The following is a 14,054-nucleotide window of genomic DNA, read 5'->3' as shown; positions in this document are numbered from 1 at the left end:
AGTGAGAGATAAAGGGAGAAAAGGACAGAAGTTTAAAGGAGAAAATATTAGGTATTAATACTGTTTATATTATATATTTATATATCATTGACCTTATAGATATGGATTGGCAATTGCCGATAGTTTCTGTTAGCAGCAGCGTCCGGAGGAGGTTAGACAGAGAAACATACTACTCTCTCTTTTGCACCAATGGTATTTCCGGACACTCGGAGAGAGAGAAAGTACTATAGTGTTCGGAAATACTATTGTTGCAAAAGATAAGTAGTATGTCTCTCTCTCTAACTCCCTCCGGACAAGATCTGCTTTATGTATTGCCAGTCCATATCTATAAGGTCTATGATATATAAATATATATGGAGCATTCCATATCAAGTGGATCACTTTTATTATTGCACAAAGGCGACTTTTTTCATTTTTAACAGCTAAATTTTATCCTTAGCATCCCCACATTAAAACCTAGGAGTTACAAAATGTTATCTATTACAATTTAAAAATGACACCTTATTCTATCTCGATATTAGATGTGCGCTTAACAATATGGTGAAATTAAAATCGTACAGAATTGATCTGTCATTTGGAATTTTTAACATCTGAGCTTGGATTCCAAAAACTCTTTGAGTTATATACAATTTATGCGTGCAAGTCCCAAACACTTCGTATGGGGTTAAGCACATATCTGACATATCAAGATAGAATAAGATGCTATTTTTAAACCGTAAAAAATAACATTCTGTAACTTCATGGTTTTAATGTAGGGATGTTTTTAATGTAGGGATGTTAAGGATAAAATTTAGTTGTTAACAATAAAAATAAAAAAATCGACTTTCTTGCAATGAAAGTTGCTCACTTAACATAGAATTCTCCATATATATTGTGACGTGGTCGTCCCGACTCACGTGCACTCCCTATCGCGGGGCGAAAGCCGAGCGGCCGCGCCAAGAGAGCGAGCGAAAAACGAGCGAGAATGAGAACCCCGAGAGACTTAGCGCCGCGAAAAGTAATATCTTATTAACGAGTTTTTGTTTCTATTATTTTTATATTTTTGGCAGCCTTGCCGAGTGACGAATATTATTATTGAGCGCGTAACCGAACCTGCAAACAACGATATAAAAACATTGAGGCGACAACAAAAGACCTGAGGAATTTAGACAAGGACGTGGAGAGCGGTCACGAGGCGAGAGGACCGGAGTTCACGTGGGCCCATCAGGGACGCGCCCGATAACCGGCGTCAAAGGAGCCCGGGGTCCCGCGGAGGATTTCCGCCCACCTGCACCCTCTCCGACGGATTCCGCCGGCCGCCAACTACAACGCGGAGATCCGCAGCGAGAGTCTATCAAAGACTCGGATTTTAATGAATAATCAGCGTCCGAATAATTGTTACGTAGATTGTCGCGAAGGGCACCGACGATGCCCTATCAATTTCATCACTGTCGCGCGATCGGGGAAAATCGCGGAGAACCCTAATTGGCTAACGCGCCCCTACCCCCGACCAGCCGAATTCGCCCAGCCGCCGATAGCGAGCACGCAGATGAGAGAGATTGGCGCGACCGCTCGACCCGGCTACACGTGTCTAAGAGGCTAAGAGAGTCTGAGGACTTAGAGATTGGGGAAAAAGATATCGAGACTGCCACATACCCAGGAGGGATTGTCCGGTGAGGCTACCCTTGCTCTTCTTGCGGTAAAGTAACTAAAACGTCCGTCGTGTCCGAGCCTCCGTCGTTCTGGCCCGATCGCGAAAGTATTTAGTGTAATTAATTAATTTGCGTACGGGCGTTGCCCGCTTCTTCGAGAATATTATTTCTTTTGCGATTTCGTGAGAGCGATCGGGGTCATGCGACGAGGATTGTCGCGATATTACGCGTCGTAATTAGTTCTTTCGCGAAACTTCGTCTCTCCGGGGCTCACTAGTCGTCGCGTCCTTCTCATACTTGTCGCGCATTATTCGTGTAATTGTAAAGTGTAATTGAGTGTGCCGTATGGATGATTCGAGTGTGAAATATTAGTGGCGTAATAGGGAATATTGTTGGTCGTGCGATTACGTTGGCGCGGAGATACGCAGGAAGTAAGAATTTACGCGAACACGTACGAGAGCGTGAATCCGAGAGAGACAGAGAGTGCGCGCGCGCGAGAGCGAGCGAGACGGCGATAGGCGAGGTGCGCGGTTTCTCTCTCTGCTCTCTTCTCGCCGTAGCGGAAACCTCTCGCGTATATTGCGAACTGCCGATCGCGTGGAAATTCGCATAAAATATTCCGATCCGCGAAATATACCGGATTGTATCTTTATCACCTTGATTGTCGCGTCTAAACCGTAATTCTTGTATTAGTTATATTTCGCGCTATCTTGTTCGTCGCTTTCTTTTCTTCTTTGTATAGCGTACTTCGATGGCTGTAAAGATATTATTTTCTCCAGATCGTAATCTTGTATTAGAGTAGTTCATTAGATCAACGCTGCCACGATAACGACAAGATTAATATGTAGTATTAACTTCCACGATATTCGTACTATTTTTTTTGAATTCTTTTGTTACTTGTGAATTTATCCACTGTTTTTATATTATTTGCTTTTTATATCCTGTTGTTAAGGTCAGATTTATCGGATCTTTCTTTATGACATTATTTAATTTCCTTTAAGAGCTCTGTTTACTCTGAATATTATTCGATTTTATTTATATTTGCTAACTTCGCTCACAGTTGTTCTATTATAATAAATCTGATCACCTTTTTTTCTATTAATTACGCGTCTTCTTTTATTTCTGTGTTCTTTTTGTGATGTCGTATCCCGCTTCACGTTCGATCGAGTCAGCAGTCTCGCGAAAATTTATTCTATCAAGTGTTAGATCGTTCGATTAATTCGATTAAGTCTTTTCTCGCGGCAACCCCACCCTGCCCCTCTACCGTTAGGCGAGCAGCCGGCCCGTCGCGGAACTTCCGGCCGAATTTTCGCGTTCGTTTAATTATCGCGAATTGACACGTGAAAGACCGTGTCTGGCGCCCAATCCGAGTATAATTTCGCGTATTCGTCGGCTGGCGTTCTGCTGCGGCACGCGCGGAACGACCAAGACCCCTTGTTCCCGCGGAAATAATTTATTAAAGGACAATATTTCCTTGCTATTTTTTTTGTCGACGGTAGCTTCCTCCCGCCCTAGTGCTCCGAGGACGGGGAGCGAAAATCGTCACAATATATATATATATATATATATATATATATATATATGTAATATTGCAAATATATTGTTTGTGCCTTTCAAATTATATACGAGGGTCGTTCGATAAGTAAGGTAAATTTCCGCGTGATAGCGCCACAATGAACTTTGTAGTATATGGCTAAGAAATAACACTCTTCAAATTACCTCATACCAAGTTTCAGCCAAAAGCGACGCTTAGTTTACGTGTGGCAGACGTTTAAAGTGAGCGTGTCAGCAGTTGTCGAAAAAATGGAGAAAGACGAATTCCGTGCAGTTATTAAACATTTTTATTTAAAAAAGTGGATGGCTGCACAGATCAAAACCGAGTTGGACGATGTTCACGGGGACTCTGCACCAGCGTTGAAAACCGTTTATTTTTGGATTAATGAATTTAAACGTGGCCGAACATCAACCAAAGATGAAGCGCGCCCCGGACGTCCAATTGAAGTCACTACATCAGAAATGATTGAAAAAATCCATCGTATCGTCATGGAAGATCGCCGAATGAAGGTGCGTAACATAGCTGAGATTGTAGGCATCTCAGTAGATAGGGTGCATAATATCCTGCACGAAAAATTAGAAATGAAAAAGCTGTATGCACGATGGGTGCCGCGATTGCTGACAACGCTCCGGCTCACACCTCCACAGTCGCAATGGCAAAATTGCACGAATTAAGGTTCGAATTGCTGCCCCATCCACCCTATTCTCCTGATTTGGCCCCTTATGACTTCTTCCTATTCCCAAATCTCAAGATCTGGCTTGGGGGAAAGAAATTTTCATCCAATGAAGAAGTCATCGCCGCTGTAGATGCGTATTTTGAAGGCTTCGAAACTTCCTACTTTTCCGAAGGGATCAAAAAATTGGAACACCGCTGGATTAAGTGAGTAGAGCTCCAAGGAGACTACGTCGAGAAATAAAAAAAAATTTTCCAGAAAAAAAAAGATTTTATTGCTTTTTTACCTTACTTATCGAACGATCCTCGTATATATACATATATATATTTTTTTTTGTTAGATATATAATTTTATTTGCATTACTTTGTATTTATTAAAATATAATTATAAATTTGACATCTTAATTGTACCATTTTTTTCTTATGTTAATATAAACGTTTTATTTATAGTTAAAGTAGAATCGAGAGAGAGAGAAAAAAAAGAAAAAGAGAGAAGAAAAAAGTTTCTTTTAAAATTAAAGAAGAGAAGAATAAGCAAAACAGACGGAGAGAGAGAAAGAGAGAAAGAGAGAGATAGAGTGAGAGATAAAGAGAGAAAAGGACACAAGTTTAAAGGAGAAAATATTAGGTATTAATATTGTATATATTATATATTTATATATATCATTGACCTTATAGATATGAATTGGCAATTGCCGATAGTTTCTGTTAGCAGCAGCGTCCGGAGGAGGTTAGACAGAAAAACATACTACTCTCTTTTTTGCACCAATGATATTTCCGGACGCTCGTAGAGAGAGATAGTACTTTCTCTCTCTCCGAGTGTCCGGAAATATCATTAGTGCAAAAGAAAAATGTTTCTCTTTCTAACCCCCTCCGGATAAGATCTGCTTTATGTATTGCCAGTTCATATCTATAAGGTCTATGATATATATATATATATATATATATATATATACATATATATATATTTATATATATATATATGTACTATTGCAAATATATTGTTTATGTATTTTAAATTATATATATATTTTTTTTAATTGTTAGATCAATGTTTCATTTATAATTAAAGAAAAGTCGAGAGAGAAAGAAAAAGAGAAAGAAGGATTTCTTTAAAATTTGAGAAGAGGAAATATAAACAAATAGGAAAAAAAAGAGAGACATAGATAGATAGAGAGAGAAAAAGATTGATAGATTGATAAATAGATAGATTGAGAGAAAGAAAAGGAATAAAAGAGAAGATAAAAGGAAAGAAGAAGGAAAAGGATAAAATATTAGGTAATAGTATTGTTATTAAGTATTATAAGTATTATTAATATTATTTGTTTTTTAATTTTATTGTAAATATTTTATTTACAGCTTAAAAAAAACGAAGAATAGACGCGCACACAGAGAAAGAAGAGATAGAAAGAACGACGGAAAGAAAGAAGAGGATAATATAAAAGCTTATTTTTAAAAAGAATAGAGATAGTATAAGTGAGAGAGAGAGAGAAAGAAGAAATAATATTTAGTTTTAATATTTAAAAAATTATTAATTATATAAAATATAATTATTTAAATTATTATATAAATAATTTTTTATATAAATATATAATGTAAAAGAAAAAATGGCGCGCGCGAAGCGCGCGCCTGTGTTGTTCTAGTATTTTATAAACTATATGTTGAACAACGTCATGCAGTTATTTATATTATATACCTATCTTATTATTTTTACCTTAAACAAATAGCGAGTCGTTTTTTTGGACTTATTGGTTCTTTTCAAAAGGTTGTTTGTTTTTTAATTCTAGATTCAATTTTTTCTAATAAAATTTTTTTTCTATAAAATAATCGTTGAGACATCCGAAAATATTGATACGTTTCATAGTCTATTAATTCTTTATACATTGGTCTAGTTTACACCGTTAAATCGATTGGTACGCGCATCAAGTTGGTGCAGATTAAACATTTGATTAGTCCCTGTTTACACCAATCGATTTCAAAACAGATTAAGTTAGGTTTTCAGTCCGAAAAAGAACAAATTTCACTGTTTTTCAAGTTATATAAAATTCTAAAAGTCTGAGAATCTTAATTCGATTTTTAATCTAACCTCAATTTAACAGTAGTGGCAGGGAAAATGCGATCGGAATCAAATCTGATGCGTTTACAGCGTGCTGACATCCTTTGATACGCGTACCAACTTAGTCTGTTACTCGCGAGTCAGGAGTATCGAACCAGACCATACTAAAATAATCCGCGAGCGTTTATACCGAGCGTATCAAACGATTTGATACAGATATAGTACTTGAAACGCGTATCAAATGATCGGTGTAAACTAGGCTATATTGTTGCGAATTCGCCTTCAATTTTTTTTTACAAATTTCATGAAATTACTTACGCCTTCTTTTTTACGTAAAACTGTTTCTTCTTCATCTAAAATTAGTGCATCACTGCAAGTTCTTTGATTGAAAAATTCATCTTTCTCTCATGGGCTCATGGCGTTCTGAAATGCACTGAACGAAAACGTGTACAGAATTGAAGTATATGAACTTTACACTGATAGGTATTAGAGGTACAGATATGTCTGAATCAGATACGGAACGGATACGTCACGAATACGGTACGGATATGTCTGAATCGACCTTTTAGTATGTAGACAGTGATCTGTGCCGATATTTTCACTGAATGGAACGGAATAATGACAGCACTGTGATGTCTTATTTAAAACAAAACACTGACGTATAGAGGAGAAAATCCTTCGAGTATTCAAATATTTAGAGCAGTTTAGCTACATATTTAAACCTATATAGTTTAATTTTTTAATTGTTTTTCGTAATAATTTGAAATGGATGATGAAAAATTGATAGAATGTGTTTGCGACTATAAGAAACTTTATAATTTAGCACATTTACAATATCTGAATGAAAATGATAAAGATAAAAGTAGGCTACAATAGCAAAGAAATTGGAACAACAAAATATGTTAAATAATAACCAATTTATTATTATTACACGGAAAAAACAGTATGGTAGGTTTACACATAAATCTGATTGTGCCAACCAGATTAATAGTAAATCTGGTTGGCACAATCAGGTTTATGTGTGAACCTACCATACTGTTTTTTCCGTGTACATACGTTCTGAGATGTACTGAATCGACGCATATAGAACTGAAGTATATGAATATTTTGCACTGATAGGTGCGGATACGGAACGGATATGTCAAAGATACGGCATATGAATATGTCTGAATCGACTTTTATTTATCCGCTCTGCATAATCAAAACCATTTTTCTATTATTTTATTTTATTTTAATTTATTAATAAAGCTTAATTGTGTACAAATTACGTCTGACATATCCTCATTTTCTTCTTCTCTTTTGCGTGATTACGTGCAACCGCGTTATTATCGAACATATATTTATTATATTTACATTATATTATATTTTCTTCATTATATTATATAAAAACGGACCAATGAGAGCCGTCAAAGTTCAAAGAATAGAGGCGGGAACAATTATTTTCAAAACAATTTCAATTTTATTTTATTAAAGGAAATAAATTTAATTTCTTAAATTTTCTAAATAGTTGAATTTATTTAAAAAAATTTTGTATCCGTTTGTGTAATGTTTATTAGTCATTTTTTATCTGTGTTTGTTTGACATTATATTTTATATTTTTTATTTATTTTATTTTTATAAAAAATATATTTTGCAGAAGTAATACATTGTGCGATAGGTTAACTACAGAAAATAAAATTACAAAAAAATTTACAAAAAAAGATTTATTTCTGCGAGAACATTTTTTCTTATATTTAATATTTTTCATATTTGACTGCCCATCGGAATTATTTGTACGTCGGGAATCTGAAGTTATTTTAACACTGATATCCTTGTAGTTAAGAATAAAAGAACATTCTCTTAGCCATTACAGAAAACATTCAAAACAAAAATTATATAAATTAATATTGCAAAAAACTATTCCCATATTAATTCTCTGAATGTCAAATTTACTGCGATACATTGTTCTTACGCGTCTCGATTACAGAGAGTACAAATACATTTCACTACACTTATTCAACACTATGTCCACCCTTACTCTGAATTGTAAATCTGTTGACTCGAAGATTTGTACTCTCATTACACAGTTGTTACGTAATTATGCGCACAAAGAAAAAACGAGAGTGACGAATGGAACACAATAGACGCTTTTATAATTTTGCGTGTATATATTTTATAGTGCTGGGATTTACTTGCCATTTACGGCGAGATTTCGAGACGCACGCTTCTTGCCCCCCACTCCTCGCTCGCGCCATAGCAACGCAGCGCCGGCCGCTCGTAACTAAGGAGCGCGGCACATGGTCTCAGGAACGTGCGTATCAAACGTAATAGCACAATTAGCATTCTAATAGCAAAAGTTATTATTAAAATTTTCTATTCAATCTTTTATTTTGTATTAATAATACAAATAGTTATTATTCTATTATTAATCACGTATATGTGTTCTTTTGCTATTAGAATGCTAATTGTGCTATTACGTTTGATACGCACGTTCCTGAGACCATGTGCCGCGCTCCTTAGTTACGAGCGGCCGGCGCTGCGTTGTTATGGCGCGAGCGAGGAGTGGGGGGCAAGAGGCGTGCGTCTCGAAATCTCGCCGTAAATGGCAAGTAAATCCCAGCACTATTTTATAGCAATCGAAAATTTTACGAAAGAGAAATAATTTAGAATTGTTAAATAATTATTAATAAAATAATAAATAATAATTATTATAATTATTTAATTTTTTATCTGCGGAAACATATCAACATTATATCCATAAACTAATCCATTTTAAAAAATGCACATTTTATCAAGAAATCTTTTTGCAATTAAATATAATTGATTCTTTTTTCTTGCTCTAAAGTTTAGAGATGTAATATATATAAGATTTTAAGGTAATTCAATTTTTTAAATAAAATGTATATTTTCAAAAGTAATTTTCTTTAAAAATAATTTTTTTTTCTGAAACAATAAAATGTCTTTGAAGCACAAAAAATCTCTCAGGTAATGCGTATCTGTGTGAGATCTTTCGAGTTTCAAAGAAGTTTTGTTTCCAAAAAAAAAAAAAAAAAAACACAAGAAAAAATAAATGCAAACTTGCCTCTTGTTTATTACATAAGCTTCTGACAAAGAGATATAGAGAAAAAAGAATTTAGATATTTTAGAGACGTGACAATTTCATCATCTGACTCTCATATGTGAGTAAGATGATTTTTATTAGTGAGTTAGACGAAAGAGTTAAGTTATGACTGAACAGTCCTTCATGTTAATTACAATATTTGGATTACAAATTGTCCTACCTTGTTCCTTTACGGTCGCCGCCGGTCTATTTTACACTAATACACAAGGATATTCGCTTCTGCGGGATGAATCTGCGCCTATCTACGCACATGTTGCAACTCACCTTTCTGTCGAAAATCGCTTCAGCCAGCGAATAACTCGTTCCTTAGCCGTGTCCACTGTTCTGTCCGCGATAAGTCTCACGCCTTAATTAAATTGCTTTTTTACTATTTAAAAAAAAAGTTCCTTTCCGAAACACCACTGCACTGATAATGTCTGATACACTGATCGTTCTCACTAAAATTCCCGGATTTACCGTTATTTAGTGTCCCTGAAGGATAGACGGAATTTCGGGGAAAACGACGGTAGATGTAAGAACACATTTTCAATTAATAAAATATATATTATATATTTAACCACTTCACAATATAACAGTTCTACGTTTTCACGACTATTTCGCCGTCGCACTTGCAGGTCTTTACGCGGCGTTTTTTTACCGCTATTGCTTTATCGCACGTGTATCACATTTTACGTTTACAAGCTTGGATATCCGCGTTTAATAATTATTCCGTCTTTCTATGTATTCATTATTAACATTTTTTTTTCTTCCTGATGCTTGTATCTCCGCATCCTGTATCAGACTGCTCGCTTTGTCTGCCTCCTCGGCTATCCTGACTCGTTTACCGCGATGGTCGACTCGCGCAAAATTCCTATTGGTCAGATCCTTACTGCACATTCGGATCCCGCCCGCTGTTCTAATCCACGCCCCAGGTTTTTTACTCGGTTACAAAACGTTTCGTATTAATTCTTGCTGTAATTAATTTTTCCTTTTGTCTTTTCCATTATGTAACAATTACCACGTGATTTTAATAATTTATTAGCATTTCTTGTAACTATCCGACAATCATTCTTATTGCTCGACTTACTCCCATACACAATATTTTCGCTATTTCCCTTATCTGAAATACTTTAGCGTATTTGTGTAATTGTGAAATACTTTAGCGTATATGTATATCTTATATCATGTTTAAATATACCATCGCTTCGCTTTGTTACTATTATACTTTTGTTAATAAAGGAAAGTATGCTAAATCGTACTGTTCGTTAAATCGTACCTCTACTGCATTTCTTAACTAGAGTTAAAATATTTTAAAATGTTAATGCTGTTGTATCGCAGCTAGCCTCGCTCGAATACCGCAATGTTTGTTTCCTTCTCAAGTGATCCGTTGATGAGTGACGTTCATAAAATTTTGTATAAATTTCATGTAATATTCGGCACCCCGTGCCTATCATATTGAGAAAGATAAGCAATTAAACTTATTATTAAATCATTTTTTCATCTTGTTTAATTCTATATATGGAAGCGTTGAAAAATCGGCAAAATGTTTTAAGATTATTTTTTTTATTCATTTTAACAAAGGAATGGAAGTCTGTAAAACGTACCGCTAACTTTTTATTATATTGTACTGGTACGGTTTACTAAACTTATCTTTTTTACTTAGGCATTGTTTTTTTCTTTATATTTAGATGGACAACCAAAGAAAATATATTATCAAATTTTATAATTATATTGAGATAATACTTATTTATATATATTTTTGTGATACAAAAAGTATTTCTGTTAAATTTTTGAAGAGAATTTATGATTATAAATATAACATTCTTATAACTATGTTTTGTTGAAGACTGAAAACTTTTGTAGAAAATAAAACTTCATTTGTTTTGTTACAATTTTTTAATTTTATTGTTAGAGATACGTTTTGAGAACTCATGGGTCCAATTTAGCAAACCGACATATAATTCGCACCGATAAATCGTATAAACTTTTTTAAATTTATAATTTACGTTTACGATATATAAAACAATATGATAAAGTGTTAATATTTAGCGTATATCGTTGACAAAAAACCATAATTTCAAAATAATAAAAAATTTTGTCATTTCTTTGATAGTTTTATTGCAATTTTAATATTTACCTTAAGGGGGGGGGGTACGATTTAGCATACTTTTCTCTATGTAGTGTGTGATGTAGTATACTATTGTTAAAACTGTCATGTATTGTTTCTATGCCTAGTATGTGGTTACGACTACAAAAAAAATGCAAAATATATATTTTTTTTTTACTGATTAATATGTATAATGCTCAATATAGTGCTATTATTAAACTTGCAATGTATCAGTTTATTAGCTATCGATCCGATATCACCGTAATGTATGTATACCTAATATAACAATTGTTTAAAGCTTATGCGTAATGCGATAGTATTATTAGGCACATATTTTCTTAACATTTGATAATATTTGATAGCCGCTTGATATGCAGAATTTTATATCTAATTATTTAATGAATGTAATATATTTTTTGATAATGCAACATTCTATAATTTAATAATCATTCCTATTGCACGCAATAATTTTGTTCTTTTCTATTTTCTTTTTTGAGATTTTGTGTAAATTAATGTGTCGATTAGCATATTATTTATCTTAGCGTCTAATTCGATATTATGATAGGATCTTAACTTCTCAAATTTAGTACTACGTAATACAAGTTAAAATTAATATAATTTTATGCAACGACTTTCTCTAGTCATTTTTTTATAATATAACTCTAACTTTAGATAGTATTTTATTATGTAATCTGTGGTTATTTTATTATTATATATAATTATATGAAAATTCTTCTCAATGTCTAACGTTACTCTATGCTTCAAACTCTAGATATTTAAAAGACTGATATTTTTAAGTTTTTTATTATAAATTTTCTTGACTTTTTTTTAGAATAACGTGTCCGCGTTGAACACTGCTGGAGCTTCGAGGCAATTGCACTGTTGGTGGTCCTTGTTTTTCCGCAAGGCGCAGGACCCGTATTAGGCGTGGTTACATGCTTCTCATTTTCCGAGACTCGTCGGCCTCGTCCTGAGCCTCCGGTTGTGTGTGTGTGTGTGTGTGTGTGTACGGTTAAATTAGAAAGTGAATTTGAAAGTGACTTTTCTTACGGAAGAAAATTTATTGTAACGAACTTGCCATATTATTTTGATGTTATAATATTTGAACGCACAAAGATAAAAAAAAATAAAAACAGAATAGAAAAAGAGGATGGGTAAAATCACCGGATTTTGGCCCAAACGATGGAACCTTTTTGAATGCATGTCTTCTTATATTTTTGGATGTGTTGAATTCAAATCAAACGTTATTTTCAAGATGCACCGATGGGAAAATATTGAAAATCGCATTTAAATTGCAGTTCTGCTCTTAGCATGATCCTTCGTCGTATTTATTTGGAATTGTGCTTTGAACAGCTTGAGTTTGGTCACGATGAGATTTTCTGTAACATATTACGCATTCAAACATATTATCACTTACATGACGATATGATGATCCTGCTTTTTTAGCTAAGCTTACGCCACAAATGTTACAAATCTTATCCATTCCGATCAATAAAAAAATGAAGAAATATATTATAACGTCACGCCGGAGTAATTATTGCCGGAAAATATGAAAAGATAAATCTAAGCGCTCTAATAAAAATTTTTATTTATAAAAGTTTTTTTTTAAATAGAGTCGAATTTGACTGTAAGTCAGTCTAAATGTGAGAATAAAACTAATTTTTTTCTGAAATATCCCAATAATATCTTGTGTGGCAAGTGTGGAAAACAATGAATTACGTCGCGCGTGAAGTTGTAGCATGAGCCGAAGGCACAAGTACGAGTGTGAATGTATCTGTATCATAAGCTGAGGCGAATGCGGCAACTTCACGCGCGACGTAATTCGTTGTCTTCCGCACATGCCACATACAATATTTTTTGTAATGCTTGACTTTTAACACACACACATACACACACACACACACACACACACACACACGAGATGAGATAGCCGCCACGTCTACGTCATTGATCTTGGGTCATGCTAAGAACAGAACTGCAATTTAAATGCGATTTTCAATATTTTCCCATCGGTGCACCTTGAAAGTAACGTTTGATTTGAATTCAGCATATCCAAAAATATAAGAAAACATGCATAAAAAAGGTTCCATCGCTTGGGCCAAAATCCGATGATTTTACCCATCCTCCTTTATTTATTTGACTAAATGAAACACGATAATTAATAAAACATTAAAACAAAAACAATTATTTATATACAGGGTGTCCCATTTTAATCTCCTCAGGCAAATATCTCGAAAAATATGGAAGATACGGAAAAATGTTTCAGACAAAAGTTGTAGGAATTGAAGGGGGACAAATGATGAAAATATGGACTTGACCTTGAGTGACCTATTGAAGGTCAGGTCAATGCCATCGATGTTTTCTTAAATGGAACCCCCTATTTTTTATTGCATATTCTTGTAGCGCTTGTCGAGACGTTTTCAAAACACTACCTATTGATGTCTCTTACGCAAGCCGTTCCCAAGATATGAAGCTTTAAAATTGACATACCGCCGGCATTTGCATTGCCCAATATATACCGCGGGGAGGTTGTTCAATCAAATTTGTACATCAAGTGGCCCTAAAAAGGGCAGATTTTGTGTGTGTATGTGTGTGTGGATGTGTGTGTATGTTTCTTTAGTAAAACTTTTCTCCAATTATTTTCCTTCTGGTTATTTTAAAGTAAGGGAAAGGATAAAAAAATGGTAGAGAAAGAGAGATAAAAGTTTTACTAAAGAACCACACACCCACCCACCCACCCACCCACCCACCCACCCACACACACACACACACACACACACACACACACACACACACACACACACACACACACACACACACACACGCACGCACGCACGCACGCACGCACACACACACACACACACACACACACACACACACACACACAAAGTTTGCCCTTTTTAGAGCCACTTGATGTACAAATTCGACAGTACTCTGCGTTGATACCACTGCTT

At 34.6% G+C, this 14,054-nt stretch overlaps 1 long non-coding RNA gene across 1 annotated transcript; it reads left to right on the top strand.

Annotated features, from left to right (window-relative positions):
• The first annotated feature begins 1,563 nt into the window (after positions 1-1,563).
• Positions 1,564-4,987, top strand: LOC145937109 (uncharacterized). The gene is made up of 3 exons (XR_014425493.1): positions 1,564-1,652; positions 4,309-4,486; positions 4,906-4,987. It is a non-coding gene; the product is annotated as an uncharacterized LOC145937109 (long non-coding RNA).
• The last annotated feature ends 9,067 nt before the right edge of the window (positions 4,988-14,054 follow it).

This window comes from Prenolepis imparis, unplaced genomic scaffold (assembly GCF_030444845.1).
Source record: "Prenolepis imparis isolate NDT839.2.m4 unplaced genomic scaffold, iyPreImpa1.0 SCAF_6, whole genome shotgun sequence".
Classification (NCBI taxonomy): Eukaryota; Metazoa; Arthropoda; class Insecta; order Hymenoptera; family Formicidae; genus Prenolepis; species Prenolepis imparis.
Note: the sequence above shows the minus strand (reverse complement) of the source record. Positions and strands in the feature narration are given on the sequence as shown.